Source organism: Harpia harpyja, chromosome 1 (assembly GCF_026419915.1).
Source record: "Harpia harpyja isolate bHarHar1 chromosome 1, bHarHar1 primary haplotype, whole genome shotgun sequence".
NCBI lineage: Eukaryota > Metazoa > Chordata > Aves > Accipitriformes > Accipitridae > Harpia > Harpia harpyja.
Genome location: NC_068940.1, coordinates 95863555 through 95886695, shown reverse-complemented (window position 1 = coordinate 95886695; position 23141 = coordinate 95863555).

The following is a 23141-nucleotide window of genomic DNA, read 5'->3' as shown; positions in this document are numbered from 1 at the left end:
TATAAGCTAATAGAATTTCATTAATTAATCAATGGGACCCTGGAACAAGATTCATTTCTTTGTCAGAATCACGTAGCACCTATGTGTTGACATATATGGGTGAAACTTCCTCTGGAGTTCCTGCAGAATTGGCATGCTTTTTACAGATGTGCAAATTTATTTGTATATATTTAAAATTCAAATATGTGTTTATCTTAATCCTTCATTATGAATTTCAAAACAAGGTAATTTTCAGAAATACTTGTTTTGCATAAATGGATTTTATGAACAAATGGATCTAGTTTGAACAAAGACTTCTCAGACACCTCTGTGGTGGTTTTATACATTTTGACAGTTTTTCTTTTTTCTTAAAGTTAGTTTTCTTGGGAGCATGAAAGCTAATTCAGGGGTGAATCTTTCACAGGACCAGCAAATTCTCTAAAGCTTGCTTTTGCTCATTTTGACCAAAATCATAGCAAAACCAGTGTAAAAAGAACTCATGAAATTAGCATTGTAGCTTCAGTCTCCTACACTGTTAAAAAACAAACGAACGAACAATATTTCAGTATGGCTTGCATCCATATGTATGTGGAATGTATGTGTCACTCAGCTTTTTATCTGTTGGAAGGTCATTTCACGTGTCTTCCACAAACAAACGGAGAATGAAGAGGATGTGAAAATTGCTGATCAAATCAAGGACCACTCTGCAAATAAGATCAGCACAGCAAGGTTCCGTATGTGGGCTTGTCCTTTCATTTTATCCCAGAATGGGACTGCACTATGACTATGGGGTACGTAGTCACAAATAGAAAAATTCCAGCATGTAGTTGTGAGGCTATGACAAAAGGGAATTAAAAAGAAATTGGAAGTCTAATTGAAAATGTGTAGCTGTGAAAAGTGAATACTTGAATCTGTCAACACTTATTGTCAATAAAATATGTATAATATTTTTCATTTTACCCATAGTATATACTTCACATTTCTGTGCTTAGCAAGTCTGAAAGAGGCATTCTGTTTCTGGAGCATCAAATACCATTTTCCAATTCACCCTGTAAAATGAATACCTAATACAAACACTAGAGATAGGCAGCATGTAAGTGGCGGAAGACTGTACCCCTAGAGCAACAGCTGAGCATAAAAGTGAACATGATAATAACTTTGACTTATTCAACTCTTAAACGTAACTTAGGGTGCAATTGCATTCGGATGAGACAATGTCTAACCTTGGCATACAGAAGCACTGCTATGGGCCAAAACTTTTGCCCTCTTGCAGTTTGTGTGCCATTATTATGATAAGCTTTTCCATTGTGATAACTCAAGCATATGCAGTTTGCCATTCAAAACAGAACCAACAAAGCTTTCAATAAACGGAATAATGTATACGCTGAATGTCAGATACAACATCAATCATTAGCGAAATCACTGTACATGCAAAAATCATTGAATGTGCATGCCCCAGGCGTGCTTACAGATACCTTTCTTTCAATAGTTTATCTGTTAATAATAAAGCTCACCAAACACACATTTTGCCTTCAAATAACTGTGTTTGGCTAAGATAAAATATCTACCTGTGTGCTATGTAATGTATCAAGCACCCATGTATGTATCATACATGTGCAAATGATTTAAATAAAATACCACACATGCAAAGAACACATCCAGTTTGAGATTATAGATTCTGCTCTCCTAATGTTGGCCCCAAACCTTCTTCTGGTACATCGACAGTTTTCAGAGGGAGGCTTTTTGTAATTAAATCACAAGAAGGGCTGCATTTATTTGCAAAACTGGACAGTTACATTTTCTGACCCTGCTTAACACATTGTTCAAAATAGGAGATATTAACTCCAGCTAGGAAATCAAATACACTTTCATTTTCAAAAATAACAATTTTACACAAATAGGCTTTGGAATAATATCTCATGGGTAAGCTTGTTTTGAGAGAAGATTAATTGGAGAATTACATAATGTTGTTAATAAGCAATTAAAATTCAACTGAGCCTTAAAATTTACACCTTAGGGAACCCTAGTCAAATTTACACGTATTTAAAAAATAAAAGTACAAACTGCTTCCAAAGTGCCATTACATGCCATGCATATTTAAGAGTTTTCTCTTAAATGATCCATTTAGCCTTGCTTAAAGGATCTTGGGAATACTGTTTTAGATTACTGACTTTGGAACTGTCAAAAAATGCTTTGTCCTCCATGACCAAACTTAGGTTTTATAAAACCCAGTGCATTCCTCGGATGGCAAATTTTGCTCTCTTCACACGTATTAATGGCTCAGTTTTTAGGGAACTAATATTGGCAGCGGAGAATTTTCAGTCTGCATGATGGTATGTGTTGGATTAGTGAAAAGTTAAAAAACTTCCCCATGTTCCATGCCTTTTGAGACTGTGGAGGAGATAGAAGGAAATCTATAGAGCGCAACAGAAAGCTGGTGGAGACTTGTGCCATGCACGGGGAAGTCAAAGCTGGCCAGGGAAGGGGCAAGAGAAGAAGAGGAAAGCTGAGGTTATGCCATGGGAAGGGGTGATAACACCAGTTTTTAAGTGAGATTGAGGAGCGTGGCAGAGTTGTTGCTCAAGAAACGGTATTGGAAAGTGACACCTGCTCTGATTTGTTCCGGGAAAGTCATGATCTGCAAGTTTATAGCTCCAGAATCTTCTGAATCGCCTTCCAGATAGCTTTAGTGATTAGACCAACGGCAGTTTTTCCCGTGACAGCTTCTGGGAAAGCGCACAGTGTTTAGCCACCTCCTCTCCGGCTTCTCCAGGGCCTGGGCAGCACGGCAGGGCTGATGCTGGCGGGAGGAAGGGCTGCGGGGGCAATTTCGGTGGCTCGAACCATTTCGCACTGCTCAGGAGCTGCAATAAAGGACCCGTGAGGTTGGAAGAGCAAGAGCTGGCCGGTGGCCACTAATCCTCTAGAGGGCGAGTGCTCCCTGTTGTATCTTAAAACCTCCTGGAAGCAGGATTTTGTCCTGTGTTAGGGTATTTGCTTCTACCCTTGTCTCATTTAAAACTGATGTTATCACCCTTTCTTATGGCAAAGCCCCAGCTTAACCCTTGCTTTCTTGCCGGTCACACTGCTGGTTTTAGCTTCCTTCCTTTCACCGCTCAGATCACCTTATTGATTGTGCTGCCGGCCAAAAGGAGCTTTTGGTTGACACAGTTGGCAGTGAGACAAGCCGTGCACTTAGAGCTCATTAGATAGGCAGGATTATATTCTAAAGCTAAAATCTGACACTGCAGCAAAAATGATAAAACTCCTCCAATGCTATTCACTATCTTCTCTGAAAATCGAGTGCGGTTATTGCATGTGCAATTTATAATTTGCTTTTTAAACCATCTGGCTTGAGATGTGGATTTCCACTGAAATAATGCAAAATTTGTAATATGGGGTCTAGGCTGGGGTTTTATTGTTTTCTACAAAACTGGCCATGCCATGACAGAGCTTTGAAATGAGATTACTTTAACTTGAAACTGAAAGCAAAATCTGGCGGGTTTGCAAATGGAGCCAAAAGGAACTATACATTAAAGTGCCATAAAAACACTGACTGCTCTGAAAAATCAAGCTGAAGATATTTCAAGATGGGAACAAAAGTGGATAGTCTTTTTCCTAAAACAGGAAGAACGATATCTACTTTTTCACAGCATAGTGAAAGTAAGGCCATGTTTGTGTGATACAAGACAACACCGTGTTCCAGATTCCTCTGCTAGTGTCAAGTAGTTGGGTATGGCTAAACAGCAAAGTGCATTCCCGTGCAGAGATACTTGTCTGAGTTACAGAAACAGTGTAATTCTCATACCGTGGCAAAAACATCTCCCTCAGACGAGATGCAATGTGACACTGATGCATTTAAAATGCTTCTAGTTTTGTCACTAGCCTGTCCAGCACTCCACTACTCACTGTGGACACACCTAGAGTTAATGAATATTTGTGAAAAACCGAGCTATGACTATGAAGAATACCATGCAAAGGACCATGAAGAGGTAAAATATCCCATGTACCCTTATGACTTTCAATGGCACACAGTAAATAAAATTGCAACGCTGAGTGTCCTGAGGATTACTAGCAATACCAGTTTACTGTGTACTATCCATTCTTGGCACTGAACAACACTGTGGAAAAAATAGTATGTGATGAAAGACAGTATTCGTTAATTAACAATTAGCTAATGATCTTCAGTCTCATATTTTCTGTGTGCTTGGTTTTGCATACCAGTTAAAAATCTCTTAACTTACTTTTGTGAAATATAATGCAAAGATAGGTATCTAGTGAGTATTTCTCTAAAGGAGACAGGACCTCTGAGAAATGCCCTACTCGGCAGTCTGGGAAATGGGTAATTCAGAAAGGAAATGACTGAATTATGAAGAAACTACCTGAAGAGTCAAAGCCAAGACTGCGGAGGCTTTGTAAAGCTTCCTGGCTGTTACAGATCTGAAGGGAACAACAAATCAGAAAAGCGGAGGCCTCTCAACTTCAGATGTAAGAAAACAAAGTTTGGGTGCTCACTGGTCAGTGAATACTGCCCAGTGCAAAAAATCATTCTTTAATTAAAACTATTCCTGTCTGCAAAGGGAGAGGGCACCATGTGGTTGAGCTGGCAGCTAAGTTTAACAAGTAGATCGTAGGATTCTCTATATACAATATTTTTTTAAAGAACTGGAACATTGTGGTTGAAAGGAATGAATGTTCCTGCCCTTTTCACCCTTCAACAGAGGGAAGCACTAACTATCCTATGAGGCAATGGCCAGCTAGGTTTTCCCATGTCCATTCAAGCTCTTGCACATCTGCACAGAGTTAAAAGTTATAATTTACAGCTAAATATATATATATATATAAAAACTACGTATTTATTAATTGTAGTTGTGTTTAAAGGCCATGATTAAAGATCAAAATCTTCTTGCCTGAAGGACCTCACATGAAAACGAAAGGACAGTCTTTGTCCCCAGACTGGCCGAGTGAAATCCAATTAAAATATTTCCCCATCATGAACTATAAGTATGATTAAGAAATGCCTTGAAATAAACATAATGAAAATGTTATCCATCATTTTCAGTTGTGGTTTTCCAATTAAATCAGGGCATAACCTCTTTGACAATTAGCATGCAATGAAGTCTGTCCCTAGTGGTAAATAAATATCAGTTTGACTTTGGTATGATGAAAGCTTTTATTTTTTTACTGTTGAGGCACGTACATGTTTGGAACCAGGCTGATACCAAATACGTCCAACTGGAATATATATCCCACTCACTGAATGGAAATCTAGTGTGGGGTGTTTTCTGTGGGCGAAGTGCAATACAAAGGAAAGGGGAAAGGGGCCAATATTGTAAGGGATTTTGAGCTGCACAGAAAATACTCCATGTGTTAGCAACTGAAATTGCAAGGCAGAGTGCTGAATGACACAGGGTGGCAGCACAGATCAGCAATACTGGCTTCTGCCCATTAAAAGGATTATAAACACCCCCCCTCCTCCTTGCAGAAATTTGTGATTTTTATTGGGTCTATTTTTTTCATGCCTTATTGTCACCGTATGGTCGTTTTCCTTAAAGGTTGTTCACTGTCGATTGAATTGCAGTCAAGCTAATCTCTATGGCTTGGTCTAGCTCCGAACGAAATCATTAGTGGGTGAAGAAACAAGCTCCTAGAGAATGCTTGTTCTGGAGTGGGTGAGGTGAAATGTCCCAGGTGAAATTCTGACATTGTTGAAATCAAATGAGTGGTTTGTTATTGACTTTAATGGGACCCAGATTTCAATACTAGGCTAGGATTTTCAAGAGATCAAAGGAAAGGCCAGTAAGATTCAGACATTTAAATAATTTAGTCACTTAGGTTTGAAGACAGTGTTGCAGAGGAGTGATCTGACTTGTTTGAAAATCCTAATCCCAAATCCACATTCAGTCACTTGCGTAACTGACCTGGTTCGTAGGGGTTTTACACGTTTGCACTCCCTGTTGACTGAATGCAAATAGATTGAGGAAGTGTGTAACGTTACCTTTAGGCAACATTATTACTGGAATTTCTATACTTTAAAGGGTTTGAGTTTGCAAATTTAATATATTGTTTTAATCTCCTTGTATTCCTGTTGTGTAATGATATCCACAAGGTAAAATTAAGCTATCATTTCCAGCAGAAGTAAATTTATTATTTATTTCTCCATAGCTAATACACAGAAATTCGGGTTAATTTCTGTATTCATATCAGCTGCCTTGTACGTCTGGGTTTCCATCCCACCAAGGCTTATGCAGCTTCTTAACTTTAAGCATGCCAGTTTTTCCATTACAGTCACATGAAATTACTTCCATGTTTAAAGTGCATGTTAGCAGGATCAAGGACTTTAGGTGAGGTTGTGAGATAGTGCACGTTCTCTAAATTCTGTGACTCAGTGGGGTGTAATAAATGAATAATGACCTTGCATTTTCATGTCACAATGTCAGCATTGCTTTAATTTAATCCATTGTATTTATTTTCTCAGGAACAAAAATCTCATTTAATAGTAATCTTGAAAAAGAAAAAAAATGGGGTTTTCTTTTGTTCACTTAGTCATTTGTTCTTCTTTTATGTGCATTCAGCTCTTGTCCATCCTGAAAGACGCTATGGTAACTGGAGATACAATGAATTTATGACATCTCAAGAGAAAAGAGGCTGAAATCTGAACAAATGAGAGAAGAAAGGATTTTTAGCCACTCTTTTCACTCGTTTTGACTGACATGTATTGAGCAGCAGTGTCTACTAAACGTTATATGAGAAAATAGGTTTTACTTTCTTGATATAGTTAACACTGAAAATAGGTGCTTTTTTACACATTTTATTTCTTGTCTTTTGAATTAAAAAACAAAACACTTCACCCGTCCTTTAAATGCAGCACTGTAGATAAAGGTCAAGTGCTTTATGTTCATATAAAGATGATTACAATAATCTCCTTACACATTCCCTTCAAAAAGCTGACTTTTCAGTCCCCTCCATATCTTTCTTGCAGTCCTTCTTTGCTTCTGGACATCCTTGTTTCATTCCCTTTTACTGGGGATGCATATAAGCACACTGCTTTGGTCCAAATGACTGCACATTGCACCCACTATCATTAGATACAGTGAAGATAATAAACGAAAAAGAAGTCAGCTATAAGCAGGAAGAATTCTGCGACAAGTTGAGGCAATCTGTGTCAATGTCAAAAGGAGGAAGGACATTTGCACAGCATACATTATGCAGCTCTAAACACTTTCTTGAATATACATTCTGAGCACATAGTCCTTATGATAGAGGTTGTAAGGGGATTTTTAACTTTTATTCCTCAGGGCTCCCTCCTGCAATGTGGTGTTGAAAGGCTGCAACTCCTTCTGAAATCATGAAAGTGGTGGCATAATATTAGCTGATTTAAATTATTGTAGATCCATTGAAGTCTTTCTCCTTATTTCAGTAACAGTTTATACCAGCAAAAATCCTAGGCCTTAGAAGAAAGAACTTAACAATACCAGAAGTTGTTCAGCCCTTTACAGGATCAGATCAGCAGACATCAACGGCACCATGAAACGTATTCCCAAGGGACAGCTGGGATTTCATACATCTTGGGCATCTGTAGGAATTCTGGTGCTAAGAAAGCAAGCTGCATAATTCGAAGAGGGAGAAAAACCTGAGCAGTAACTACTTTGTTAGTAATAATAAAGTGGCATCTGATATTTGAAGGCCTAATCCTGTCATATTCTGATGTTCTCAGATTAGTAAATGAATTTTTAAAATAGCCAAGATGGCTAGGGATAATTACAACCAAATTGTCCTCAGTAATTTTTTTTAAAGAATGGTTGATGGTTAAAAAATTGCCCCAAATAGGTCCAGATATATTATCTATCTCACCTCCAAGTAAAAGTACCCAAGATGGTTCCAACAGCACATCAGAGCACTGAAAATTTTTATGGAGATGTGAAGTGTAATGGATAATCTGACAAATGTAACTATTATGGTTTGAGCACACCACCAAAATAGCTCCCTGCCTTCTGGAAAGTAACAGTACGTTTTAGAATAGACCAGACTCAATTCATATTGATCCACATAAAGAATAATGACCAACCACACTGTTTCAGTAGAATTAATCCAATCTCTTTCCCTACTTCCCTTGTTGAACCCTCAAGAGAGAATTATAGATTTCTTTTACTGTTATGCTCATTCACATACTACGTGGCAATGACCTACTTTCTGTTTAACACAGTGAATGCGGGACTCTGAATGTATGAACATACAGCATTAGGCTTATACATATAGTGTTGTGATTGTCAGAGATAAAATCTGACATCCAATAAATCTTTGATCTTGAAAGGAAATGGTGCCTATTTGCATCTAAGTACTTGCAAGCAATTGCAGGTAATCCAAATGGAGAATCAAAGCCAGAGAAGCTTTTTGTGGGTAATTCACATTTAAAAATTCTAGGCAAAAAGCAGTTTACGTTTGATTTGCTCAGAGAAGCATGGGCGCTGAATTTGCACAAGTTTACAAAAACAACTTCTTTCCAACTCCCTATGACCTTGCCTTTGGTCATTGCAAAAGAAATGCTAATTAATGGAGCATAAAGTGGTATTTATTTGTTCCTTGTAAGTCTCCTACTTGAGAAGGATGCAACCTGGAGGGGATGTAGATATCTGTTATTATAAAAAGCAAATAACATGTCTCCTCAAATGCTACAATCTTGCACATGGACTGGAAAGAATGGAAAGCCAGGTAATGAATAACAGAAAGGTTTGGCTCAAAGGCTTGTGAACTGCAATGTAAACATCATACCGCAGAATTACAGGCACATAAGCAATATGGTTGACACATGGTATGCTGGGCTTTATGTCATGACTGCTTTGGTACAGGGCAAAGCTGTGACAATCCTGCGTGTTTTTATGCCAAGAAGAAAACTGATTTGCTTGAAGTGTGGAAAATTAGATGATCCCACTGTCAATGAGTGATGTCCTTCACGTGAAGGCAGGAAGGATCAAAAAAACCAAAAAGGATTTTTGAGATTTGAAAATTTGGCTTGAATAGAAGAAAACTTCAGCTGCAAAAATTCTCTGCAAATGGAATTTTCACCAGATTTTTTTTGGTTTGTTTTAATGACAGTCTGACTTTTTATAGGAAAGTAATTTTAAAATAAAAATCAGTATTTTGCTCAGAAGCACCGGACAATACTTTGTGACACGTGTAAGACTTTCTCTCAGTTTTCTTCTAATTTAGATTCCTCAAAATGAATGCAGTCTGTGGTACATACAGATTTTGATTGAATTCATATTGCAAGGCAGAGTTTCATATTTTTCTTTTCAGTCAGCATCTCTCCAGTGTCTTCATAAGATTTCTGGTGAGGCTGGGTGTTGCCCACCATAGATAAAGTTATCAGGCTGGCTGTAGGTGAGCAATTAGGACTTATCTACATGAGAACATTTAGCCAAAGATAGAGTTTAGCTACTTGTCCTAGTGTGCATGTCCTAGTTTTCTACTGTTGTAAGCTTGTGAATCATGGCTGCTTGGATGTATATAAAAATTGTATAAGTCAGAAGTTCCTTTATTTTCCACTGTAATTGTTTGAGAAATGTAACTTGTTTTCACCTACACAAAAAGAAAGGAACTACAAAAATGAAAAAAAAAATCACTTTATTTTTTATATAATCTTATGATAAACTTAAAATATCAACAAAAACATTTTTATAATTTCTGGAATCTTTTAAAAATGAATTTTATTTTCTTTAAATTGCTCCCTTTCTCATGTTTAACAAAAGTGAAGTTTTCTCTTGAAAATGAAAATGAAAAATACTCTATAACAAATGAAAAGTGATACTGGCATTTTCAGTCACAGATCCTTAAATTTACTTTTAATGTGTATGTATGACAACACATTTTTAAAAGTTCAGAGCTATGCCTCCGTAGCTGCTACTTGGCCTATATTATTTGACAACCAGATCTTTTACAGTGCATCAAAGACCACGATCACTAGTCATTACTGACATGCCAAGTTTCAAATACAAGTTTATCTGGTTTTTCAATGATGTCTCTGGGGAAAAAGTGCTCATATCACTATTTTTCACAGTTCAGAAGTACGGTTTTTCACCTTCTCATAATTCAAAATTCCTAACCAACTTTACTCACTCTGTAAAAGTTAATTAGCAGCTATTATAACATTCCTTTTACTTTCTGACAAGCCGTATGTATATAATTATAGTTTTACATCCTTTCATTCAGTGCATTGCATCATCTGAACCTGCATGGTAAATGAGAATTATTGTCTCTCTGTTTTCTAGCGATATTAATGTTCAAAGTCACAGCGAAATGTCCTTCATATAAAGAAGTTTAATCCTAGAGTAATTAGGTTCTTCTTTTATCTTCACTCACAAGACGGAAAAGGGGGGAAAAAAAAATCCAAACCACTAAAAACATACAGTCATTGAATAAGTCTTTCCATGATGACTGTAAGTGAACAGATAGACCGCAAACTTTTTGAAACAGTCAAAAGAAATCCTTTCATGTGGTCTGGATCTCAGAAACCATGTTTGAAAATATGTCATGTATGAAATGAATAATGTTGGAAGTAAGACTGCTACACTCCAGCAGCTTTGTTCACAGTGCTTTCTGGGTTGATTGAAAACAATCAGCTGGAAAGACCTGCATACACAGGGAAACGACACAAGTGGCCCTTACTAAGATATGTAATTTTCCTCTTATTATGCTAATTAAAGAAAATTGCCTTCAATAATACAAAATGATATATCTGTATTGGTTCAATTTAACTAATGTTCCATAGCTGCATAGGCAATCCATGAAAGCAAATAAAAAGATATTCAGCTAGAATTTATGGAGAGTGTTCAAGCAACTCTCCAAAAGGAGGGCTGAGATTTACAGTTTCCCCACTACAAATTCTGCTTTATGCTGTTCAAGAGATTTTCTACATTCTTTTTCTAATTTTATCATATAACAATTACTGACTCTCCTGATAAATCTGATTCAATGGAGACAATATTGCAAAGTGACAAATGCTGTCTTTCTCCTTTGACAAAGAGAAAGCCCCTATTTTTTGTCAGAATTATGTTATTTCACTTCCAAAAAACAAGAACAAATAAAAGAAAAATCTCTTTTAGGTTTGTCCCAAGCTACTCAAGATTCAATGTGTATCTTTTGTTAACATGAATAGAATTTCAATCTAAGCTGCCTTAACCCTGATTTAAAGTGAGCAAAATAAGTTATGCTGCAACTACGTTATGCAATGTGGAAAATATAATGGCTGTGGTCAGAACCATAGTTTTATATTTCCTGATTCATTTCCAAAGTCGTCTTATATCTTTGTGATATACTTTCATGTAAGCTCCATTTGTTTTAGGAGATTAGAAAACAGAGCAAAACGTATGGTTATTGAAGTGTTCCCATTTATTTTGAGCACAGAATCATTCTTTAAATCAGATGTAACTTTATTGATTGAAATGATTGCAGTTTATGTTCCAACGGTAAGTATAACAAATCAACATTTTCCAAATGCAACTGCAGAATGCTATCCTTTTTTTTCTAAATGTGGGGGATCATGAACTTACGTAAAAAAGGGTGCAGTACTTTAAGTTTGTTGATGCTATATGGTGACCTGGTAACTATTGTAGTGTAATTTGGCTATCTACAGGTGTGTTAAGTATAGGTGTGTTAAGTTTGGCAACCATAAAGCTTATGCTCTTTGAGGGAGGGTCCATTTCTGTACTACATGTTAGTGTTTTCCTAGCACTATGTGCAGGAGCCTTAAAACACACCTACCACCAGCTAATAAACTACAGTGGTAAAGTAATGACACTATTGTTGTTAGCAGTCCCAGAGCAACTGCTGAGAAAAGTTAGAGTTAAGCCTTAACTTGTGAACTGAAGCCTGTGTGGGAAGTGGAAGGACTCCCAGCAATTCCAGCTTGGGAGCTGAGCCCGTCATCTACAGCAGCAGAAGGACCTTCTGCACTCATCGACACTTGGAAAAGATTCAATTTCCAAACCTCTTAAATCTTAACTTGTTCTGCTTAGATTGCCAACAAGTCAGACAGTAAGTGTCAGTTACAAAGTGGTTTCCTGTTCAAGGAATGAGGTGCAAGGTGTCAATGAATTTCATAACTAGCCCGTGAGAGGTTACACTTTGATTAGGTTTTAACTGGTAATCAAAGTTGAAAGATTCTGCCCAGTTGCTAGTTTCCTAAATCATTAAAACTCCCACCTCCGGGCTAAACTTATCAGCAGCAGCTTGTATTTTAAGTTAAATGAATATTCGGAAACTTAATTTAAAGAAAAGTGGCAGCACGATGAATGAGTTAATTTATTTTGTAGCATTGGCAGAAAAATGGGAACTGGACAAAGTAAAATATTTCAGCTTTGCTGGCAAGAGATTCGTAAAGGAAGACTGTGTTTTTAAGTAGTCTGGGTTTTAAATAATGCATGTAAACTGTACATTGGGTTCCAGTCAGTTCACCTGTTTTTTCAAGTGACAAGGTTTCTTGCAAAGTCTCCTATTTCTCAGAAGTAGCCAGAATTCACACTTTGTCTTCTGAGTGTACTCTCGTTGAAGCATTATCTGTCTACATTTCTACACCAGCATTTATGGGTTTTTTGTGCCCATACCTTCTAAACACCTCACAGGATTTAATTTTACACTTAGAGTACTCCTATTAGGATTTTTTTTCAGAATTTTGCAAATATATTATCTCAATACAGAATAAAAATTCTCCAAGGTCACCCATGTTGTGAAACCATAAATTTCAAAGGGATTATATCACCTGCCACTCCCTGCCTACGTCATTCCTACATCAAATCAGAGATTATATCACCCGCCACTCCCTGCCTATGTCATTCCTACATCAAATCATTTCTTGATTGTGATTCTTCTTTTATTCTTTCTGCTGTGCAACATTAAAAACCTTTTAGAAATTAGCGATGGACCAACAGCTTCTCTTTCCTGCTCTGTTTGCTTATAAGCAGAAGAGAGAAGAAGAGGGCAGAAAATACCAGAACCAAGAAGACTGCTGGCAAGTTTTCTAAGCTCAGAGGAGGGAAGGATCAAGGCAGGTTTCAGATGCACAGTAAAAAGGAAAGGACTGGAAGGCAGACAATGGGGAATCAACTTTGTGCCCAGATGTTCAGCAGAGCTTCCAAGATCAGCTTAGATGGCAGTGTGCTTTTGGTATACAGAAGGATAAGTACGGGCTGAAGGCGTGTACTTTGGATCCCAAGAGTGGATCCGAACTGCTGTTATGAATACATGCCCTGTCCAGTCAAGTCTACATGCCAGTAATAGATGCTGTACTCTTTCGGGAACAAACCACTGTGCTGTTCTCCAATCTCTCCAGTGTGCTTAGCCCCATCTCTGCCTGATCCATTCAGACTGCCTGGGGGAAACATTTTGCAGCATGTGTATTCATGCTTTCCCCTTTTGCAGGACTCTAGGCATCCAGTTCATCTCATGTGTTGATGGGTAGCAAACAGGTGAATCTGGGTCTGACGCTGGGTTGAGGCCATGCTCATCTGACCATATTATGGCTAAGGAGGGACAGGATGCATAAACTGGAGCCACTGAAATGCTATGTGGTTCTTTGGGAGAGAAAGCTAAGCCCTGGGGACAGGTGGAATATGCACAGTTTTGCAAAACCTCAAAAGGGAGTGTGCTTACATGTGTATTTTTCTGGGGCAAATCGTGGTCTTTGCACATGGTCACAGCTGTAAGGCACAAACAGACCTGGGGATCCAAACAAGGCCATGAGCGTGCAGCTTTCCCAACTACAAAGTGAAGGGAATCTGTGAGAAAAAAAATTACAGTCATGAGATACAGCATAGTAATACCATTCATCCATAATCCGTGGAGCTGATTCTACTCCTCATATTGTAAATTTTGCCAAAAATCAACTGCTCTGATGAGAGAAAAAAACCCCAAAGTATACAGAAATTAAAAGCAAGGCAGCAAAGATTTGCAAGAGGTCATTTTGTGCTGAGAGAAGTAACAGATCTTACAGTGACTTTTAGGTCAAATTGTGCAAGCTTACTGATGTTTCCCCCAGAAGAGATCCACCTAAACTCTTACAAAATCTGTTTTTAAGATTTCTTATGTTACCTCTCTTGAACTTTATTTGGTGTAAAAACTAGTTGTGATAATACCAGGAAGACAAAGAGATATCAAGAGAGAAAAACCTGTGCTCTTTAGTGAGACGATAGAAATTCATTATTCACAGCTGCATACACACGATTTTGAGTTCTAACAGCTAGCAATTAGTTTAAACAGTAATACCACCAAGGGAAGCATAACTTAGTTAAAATTTACATTTAAATGAGATCATTTGGAGAAATCAAATGCAGAACAATCTGTTATTTTTATATAACATTTCATAGTAGATTTTCTTAGTAAGGTATTCCTCACAATATAGTTTTATTACTTGCTGGTCTGAAATTACCATGATACATTTGTATGTGTAGGGAAAAAAAAAGTCTCACTTACCATTTGTTCATTAACAACCTGATGCAGAAAATTATCTCTGTTCAAGAAAGCATATTAACCAAATTTAACTTAACACTCGCGCTTGGCCCTGCTGAAAGCTAAGCACGTACTTAAGTGTTTTTCTGAACATGAATTGAAATTCTAAATGCATTTACTTGCTTTCTTCAATCATGTTCTCAACCTACAGTGATAGAAACTGTTTCTGTTATGAAGCTCTTTGAATTTGTCAGCTATTTTTAATTCTTGTAACCAGTTAAAAACCAATGATACATCATCCTGTAGTAGACTTTGTGGAGATTTTTATGCCAGACAGGAATCTCTTGAGATTTAATTGTGAACTTTGAAATTAGAAGAAAATGAAAATTAGATCTTCCTTCTTCTGGGAAGCTCCTGCATTTCAGCCTTATTTTAAATCTGAATTTTTGGCCATTATTATACTTAAAATTTTCCGCAGAATAAAAAGTTTCTAAATAAACGTTCTTGACATTCCCAAGTTAAAATAAGTCCATTCAGTTTTGGTTTGATGCTAAGCATTAAACTGCATCTGCCAATGAAGGGAGAGTGTTTTATAGAGTTTCTGGAATTTCTTTTTCCCATTTTCTTCCATAGCTGGACTTCCTGTCTGGATTTTGTAACACAGAATATGTAATTTTTAAGAACTCTGGAGAGTAACCGGCTCTCCTCTGTGACAAAACAAATTTTCCAGCTATTAGCTTAAATAGGATCCAGGCAAGGAGCAGGGGAAAGCTTTAAGGGCACAGCACTCTGGAAACGTACCTCCAAAAAGATTGACAGAATAGGACCCTAAACTCTGAACTGGGTGGGGAGCACTGCCATCCAGCCTGGGGAAATAAGCAGGTTTCTGTACCGGGGCTGTTTCTTGGAGTGCCTGCGTAATTCTTCGCCTGAGCTGGCCGGTAGCGAGGGCAGCCTGCAGGCAGCGTGCAGAGGCACCTACAGGAACATGGCTTGTGCCGTTTATTGTCAAAAATATCATCAGCCGGGACTGTATCTCCTACTGGAAGGGCTGCAAGGGTGTCATGTCTATGACCACAAGCCACTTTTCTGCCAAATAAACAGTAACTCTGTGACAGAGTAGACCAGAAGCCTGTAATGGATGACTTCATTATCCATTCAGCACCTAGAATAAGCATGTGTTTTATATAAGACACAGAGTAAGATGGGTCCCTGACAGAAAGCATTTATATAAAGACATGATGGAACAGCTAATAGTTAAAAACAGTTGCATACTCAGAGTAAGAAGGTCCAGAACACAAAGGTATCTGAACTGAATTTATATTAATAGTGAAGAGCTCTGTAATCTATTAATTATGGAAGAATCTCATCTTTAATTTCTTATTTTTATCACTATTATTTCTTATTTTCCTCCCTTTTTGTTCCATTGACTTACTGCAGTGGTTTTTAATACATCATCAGCATGGCATTTTCTGACTAAAAGCTAAACTGGGCTCTTTGAGCTTTCCTCTCACCACTAGACAATGCTAATAAAACCTCCCTTGAAAAGCATGAGGTAAACCTATTTTGAGATGGGTAGTTGGATGGGGATCAATAAGGCCTGTGCCAGCAAAAAAGTTAAAAAACATAACAGTGAATGGTCAAGGCCAAAAATGATGTAAATTAATGAAAACTTGGCCATCCTCAAACCCGAAACCCAGACTCATCACTCATTCCTGATCACTGCTGCAAGCTCCAGTGTAATAAAACAGAGTTTTAAACAGTCTCATTTTGACATGTTTATGCATTTGTGATGCACTCTTGTCTCTATCTGAAAACGACCCCCTGGCAATGTCAGCAGACAGAGAGACCAGGAGTGGGATAGGCATGGAGGCTCTCATCTCTAATGGTCATCTGTCTGCCCTGGTCAAGAGGGAGCAGGGCATTAGAGGGAGCTGGCTCTGATTCCGCTTGTGCTGGCCTCGTGCTTTGGTCTCCTGTGTACCCAGCCATGCCACTTACAGAAAGCACTAAAATTCATGGTTAAAAATGTCCCTCTGAGGAATTTTAACAGCTGACGACAAAACTCAAAGTGATATCATCGGTTGAATTGAGAAATTTCTTTTAATTACCAAGTTACTCTTTGTTGCAACCTCTTAAATGTGTGGTTTCAACGTTTGTTTTCTTTCTTTCGGACAGGTCCTTGTGTAGAACCACAGCTTTTCTCTCTTCGTTGTAGGCAGAGTGACATCTTGTCAGGTTTTATTATAACAGTTGCCAACAGTTTTAGCTCAGAGTTAGTGGAAACCTGAGTTCGAATAACTTCTGAGGCTTTGGCATTTTCTTTATGCAGCACAGACATGTTATGCAACCAGGCGGTCAGGCTGGGTGGAGTTACGTGTGATAAATATTTGGCTGCTTGTCTTGATCAGTTGATACCAACTGAGCAAACTCCTAAGTGTGAAGATGCTGCGGGATGAATGATTCATGCTGGTTTGAGGACTGACAGCCTCCCGGCTTTAATACACTTTGGATCAGACCCTGAGCTTCCAGCAGACCTTCGGGTAGCCCTTCTGCTGAGCGTCTGTGGAAGGGAGTGGGTGAGTTAAATTCGAATTAGCTCCTTGCTGTGAGGGAATTTTACTGCAGATTGTTCATGTGAAAAAAATAATCTGAAATGGCTACACAAGTACTGGCTTTTTAGAGTTGAGCTTTCTTTGTTATGTCATAAAATAGGCTTTCTGCTACGCTGTTGCAGCTGGCAATCCCCTTGCCAGTGGATCCAAACATAACTTGAATTTGCAGTCCCCAAATCTACAAGCAAGGATACATCTGATTATCTTCAACTTCTCCCATACTGAAGTTGACACAACCTGGCTTCAAGAGAAAACTGATCTTTGTGGGATGTGCATACACTTGTTTCCTTGCACACAAACATCTCCCTTCCTTGCACAAGCAGAAGTATTTGGCCTTACAAGAACAGTGGATGAGGTAAATATAGGCTAGATCTGTAGTTTCAAGAATTCACACCCATCAAAGTTGATATGATACAAAGGTCTATTTGAAACACTGCACTTGAATTGAATTGAATTGTTGTCTGAAAGGGATAAATCAGTCTTCCCATCTCCAGAATTGGACTTGAATTTTTCAGCATTTTTTAAAGAATTAGAACTGAAACTGCAGAAGGAATCACTTTCAGGCTATTTCCCATTTTGAAGAACTTTCAAAAATAAAAGTATCCTGCTGTAATATTTTTAAAACAAAATGAAACAGCTCAATTCTTAAAAATTGCCAAAATTTTGACTTTCTGTTCTGTCATGGAAAGGAAAATTTTCAGGTCTCAATCAGAAGTCTTCAGAATTCATATAGTATTGACTTTTTTTTTTTTCCTTTCAGCACTCTCGCTTCTTAGATCTTCTATAATCATGGAGTGAAACTCAGTATGCATTACATCAGACTTTGGAAAATGAGCTATATATGTCAAGGAAATGCCGTTGCAATGCAGAAAGGTATCAGTTTTCCACTGTTCTTCACTAGCAGTTTTAAGAAATTGGCCCTATCTCCACTGTCACTGGACATGAAAAGATCATGTTTGTCTTTTCCCAGTCAAAGCTATTGTACTGCATTACTGCCTGGACAGACGCTGGGTAGATACTGCTAACTAATCCAACTGGGCTGACTGTAGTGCAGGTGAACAGAGCAGGAGAGAAAAGATCTTTCCTTTTCAGGGAAATGATGCCCTGACTTCATCAGATTACATAAGTATTCATGCCTGGGTCAAGGGGGGGATGCCCAAATGATTCCAAAGTGAGCAGGGGCAGGCAGAAGCCATCGATCTGTCCTTTGGTTTAGACAAGATGGTGAATAAATGCAAATATGGTCTTCACTTGTCTTCTTTAAGGGAGTTTTGTGCCTCCTGAACTCTCCCAGGTTTGTGTGGAAGCACCATGATCAATGCCAGGCTGTGTACTCACGGTGGTTCCCGAGCTCATTTCTGCTTCAGCAAAGAAGAACTTGATGCAACGCGGCGGATGGTCTGACACAGAGTGTGTTCCTGAATGGTAATTGAAACTGAGAGTAACTCGAGTGAGATTATGTTTCTCACTCCCGGTTTTGCTTCTATCTATTTGAAGTGTAAAATAAACTGGACATGTTCATAAAAAGTTTCAGCAAATGCTGGTTATATCTTGGCTCTCATTTTGTGTGTGCGTTGATCAAATATAGACAGATGGAAGCTATTGGTGATTTAAGACATTAATGCAGCCAAGGATTGTGCTGTCACTGTAAACCATATTATAATCCATGTTTCATATGGAAGCTGAGATTCTAGACTGAATTACAGTTTTACTGTTCAAATACAATGCATTCACTGTCATTTGTAATGTAAAAGGACAACTGCAGACTAAGAAAATAAATAAATATATGGCGTTACTTGTAGGAAACTAGAATATTTATCTATCTCAGCTCAAAAAGGTGTCTCAGGCTGTGATTTAAGAGGGAAATGATTACAATAAATCAAATGAAGCAGGGACCTAGATTAAAGATGAGAAAGCTAACATAGCCACGATAAATGCATTTGAGTAAAGTTACTTATTTGTGATATTTGCAAGACTGGGTTCAGCAGCTGGTGTAAGACCCATCTTTAATTTCCCTGCTAACAGAACAGGTTTATAGGCACCGTGTTGCTTGCTCTATAATACTATGAACATTTTATTTTAACTAGAATTCTGTCATATTAATGTCTGTTCTCTTAAAACAATCTGGCAAATCAATTTAAGTGTCTGGAACATGCTGAGGTATAGCATGAACTGGCAAATCTTTGTAGCCACAATTCTAACTCAACTCTTTCATTGACCTATGGCCATAGGACTCATAATGTCCCCAGGTAAGTCAAATGTATTCTATGTACACATGCACATTTATATATTTAGATCTGTGTATGTGAGTAAGTGGTTTTGTATATTTATCTGTATTTATATACATAATAACAACAATATTTTTTTTTTAACCTATTCATTTTCTTTACTGGGGCCTTTGTCTCGAAGAACATATTTTGTTACTAATATTTTCTGTCCTTGGTCTCACTGAAGAGGTTTTTTTTTAAAAAAAAACACAAAAGTTTATAATTTTATTTTTTTGTAGGCTTCAGCCATTTTATCTGATTTAAGTATTTTAAAATTATTTCATTTTTCATCTTCAGGTATACAATGAATAAAGCAGTGGAGAAACTCATAACAGAAATTGAAAACACTGGGATAAAAAAAACAAATAAGGGAATGTGATAAAAATATGCAAAATAATAAACAGTATAGAAGAGGTAGATCAGGAGCATCTGTTTTCCCTGTCTCATAACACAAGAATGTGGGGACTTTTATGAAATTCAAAGGTGGTAAATTCAAAGTAGGTATAAAGAAATATATTGTTGTACAGAGCAGGTAAATATTAAAACTTTTTGCAAAGAATGCTGTTAAGGCTGAAGACAGTAAGATTAAAAGGTAGTTGGATATTTATATAGTTCCCAAGAATATCCCCATTTACAATAGTGAATGATAATATAAATTCTGAAAGATTTAATAAGCTTCATGCCACAGGTTTATAACAGTCTTTATCTGTCATGACCCTGGACTCTGTCTGGCAGGTATTATGATGTTTTTTGTATGTTACGTGATCACCTACTTTTGGTGATTCCCTGGGAAAGGGCTGCAAATGAGGCTGATGTTCCTATGAGAAAAAATGCTCTTTCCTTATAGTATTGATATTCAAAGTGTTTCCTTGTATTCCTCAGAAGAGCTTCATATAGAAATGTAAAGTTTTATAGAACTCATGGGCTGAGACTACAGGTGGGTACAAAGTTCGAGAGGAGCACTTACCTCTATACCTAATGTTTGTTCCTCACCACTAAGGACCTGGGTGAGTAGTGAACTAGAAAGGGCTGAGCCTTCACTTGTCCCTGTTCTCAGGGAGGTGATTATAGCTGATATAACCTGACTCATGATCATGAGGCTTGTGGTGCAGCTGAGATCATGGGGACTTCTAGGCAGCAGCAGGATAGATTTACTTAGGCACCTTTGAAGGAGAAAGAGTGAAATGTAGAGTGTAAACTGTGGTAACTCAGAGAAATATTCTGAAATACACAGATCATGAATCATGCATTTTCAAGGATAGGAGCAAATAAAAAAATCTCGCCTCTGTGGATTACACAAAAAAAATCAAGGAAGATGGCTTATAGATTTATAATATAAACGTTTAACAGTGGGAGGAAATGGAGGTTTGAATTTGCAAAGAAGTGCAGAGGGATTAGTCAGATCTTATTCATTTTAATTAGCAGATGAATTATTTCCCTCTCTTATCAGCACTAAGACTTAGATGACATTTTAAATGGACAGTCTGTACTATTCCAGCCCTGGCAGCATTCCCCTTGCCTCTGGGCACTTGACTGACTGCTGTGCTTGGGCCTCACACACTTGGCTCACATGCAGTAAGCACCTTGGATGGGATTCATCTGACTAGATGTAAGCATCTACCTTAGACGTAAACAGTATGGATATTGACAAGTAGAGGACATAAGGCCTAGCTTCTCAGTCTGAGTCTGCTCCTGTACTCATTGGCCTTTTTGACACACATTTTTGGGAAGTGCTCATTGTCTGCTATTTCTTCACTTGGAACAAGCACCATTCCCAAACCAGTCATTCATAACTTTAGCCTAGAGCAATAAAATAACTTCTAAGCATTTTCTTGCCTTATTGCCCAGAATTTTCCTTAAGCTTTTGAACAATAGATGGAAAGACCTTCAGAAGCTCATGAATCACTTTAGAAGTGATATGCCTCTTCTCCACATTGTGGTGTCTTCCTCTTTGTCCCTCTTTCTTTACTAAATACTGAACTACCAACTTCCTTTCCATGATGTTTCTTTTTTCTCTTTTCTTTTCTTTTCTTTTCTCTTTTCTTTTCTTTTCTTTTCTTTTCTTTTCTTTTCTTTTCTTTTCTTTTCTTTTCTTTTCTTTTCTTTTCTTTTCTTTTCTTTTCTCTTCTCTTCTCTTCTCTTCTCTTCTCTTCTCTTCTCTTCTCTTCTCTTCTCTTCTCTTCTCTTCTCTTCCCCTTGCTACCCAATTGTGCTTTAAAATGGCTTACCACTCACTTTGTCACAGTGATTTCCTAAGCAGTAGCTATCACCACTTGTTAATCTAAGCCAAGTCGTCAGACTTGAAATATTGTCACATCCTGATCTGTAGGCACTGCCTTGTCCCGAAGTGTTTATTATAAACAGATGATAATTAAGATTCAGATGATAATTAAGGTTTAATGACCATTCATTATTGTCCATGTGCGAAATGCAAATTTACTTCCAGCGGAGTGAAGTCAATATAGAGTGAAAGGCAGCAGGGATGGTAAACAAGCATCACATTTATCATGACGTAGTGAAAAATCCCCAGTATCAAGTTGTACATAGTGAGGTTCTTCAAACACACAGTTCGTCATGATTCACATTATAGGTATGGATTAGTTGTCATTTATTACTCCCTTGTTTGACTAACCTGCAAGAAAACAAGTGCAGGTCTGACATTATACACAGACTAATTACTGTTTAAAGCCTTTCATCAGTTGTCTGTGTCTGTGTTCATGATTTTTCTCAACTTTTCTTGATTTTGAAAAGCCATTGATATCTTCCAAATAGACCCAATTCAACGATTCAACTTCAGAACCTAGCAAAAACCTTCTTGACTTTTAAAGGGATGGTCATTCTACAGAAGGATATATTTCTTACAAATAACAAAATTAGTCTTCAAACCTTTCATTCCTCCCACACTAATGTATTCCTAAACATATGCAGAATCCTTGCTAAGCCTCTCAGTTCAGTTCCTGAGATTTAACCAGAGAGCTTCCCTTAATTATTCAAATAAATTAACTCCTTGTTTAACCAAAATTCTTGGAGATCAAGTCTCCAGGTAGAGTTCACGTGTGGAGCTCTGGTGCTTCAGCAGATTATGTCCTTTAAGACTGGGTGAAATTCTGTAGCAGAGACAATAAAATAAGCCTAGTTCAGCATATATTTTGTGATATCTAAATCCAAGAATGATACCCCAAATACTAAGAGCGTTTCTCCTACAAATCAAATGAAGCTTCTGACTACAAAAAAAAGTGACTGCAGCCTGAGAGAAAATGGGAAAAATCAAATGGGACTGAATAAACTAGCACCAAGAAACATAAAAGAGGTGGAAATGTTTGTAAAAAACCCAGTATCAGCCTTTGTAGGAGGATAAATGTTTACATGGGTGCTGGGTGCTTGCTTAAATCGCTGCAAGAATTCCTTGCCCACAGCATCTAGAATCAACAACTGTAATGAAAAGGGAGAATTAAAAGGGGTGTTTGATTTCAGAAAACATGTCTGTCCTGGGAAAACATACCATGTCTACAAATGTGGCGATACATTTCAAGTAAAATGGTAATAAGCATAAGGATAATCCTTTTCTAGTGTACAACCTCTTCATTTTTAACCCTACATGTACTCCCAGATTTAACTGCTGTCTACTACCTTACAGCTATAGATGCTAGAAGCTCAGATGTACTTAGCAGCTAATTAGTTAAAAGATGTTTATGGTTTTTCTAACATGAAACAATTTCCTATTATAGTGAGGTCAAGGGGCTTTGGAGTGGAAGAACACACTCTTTTTTCTCTGAATGATGAGCTAAGAACATAACTATGACTTTAATAGAATATAAATCTTCAACAAGGGAATTTT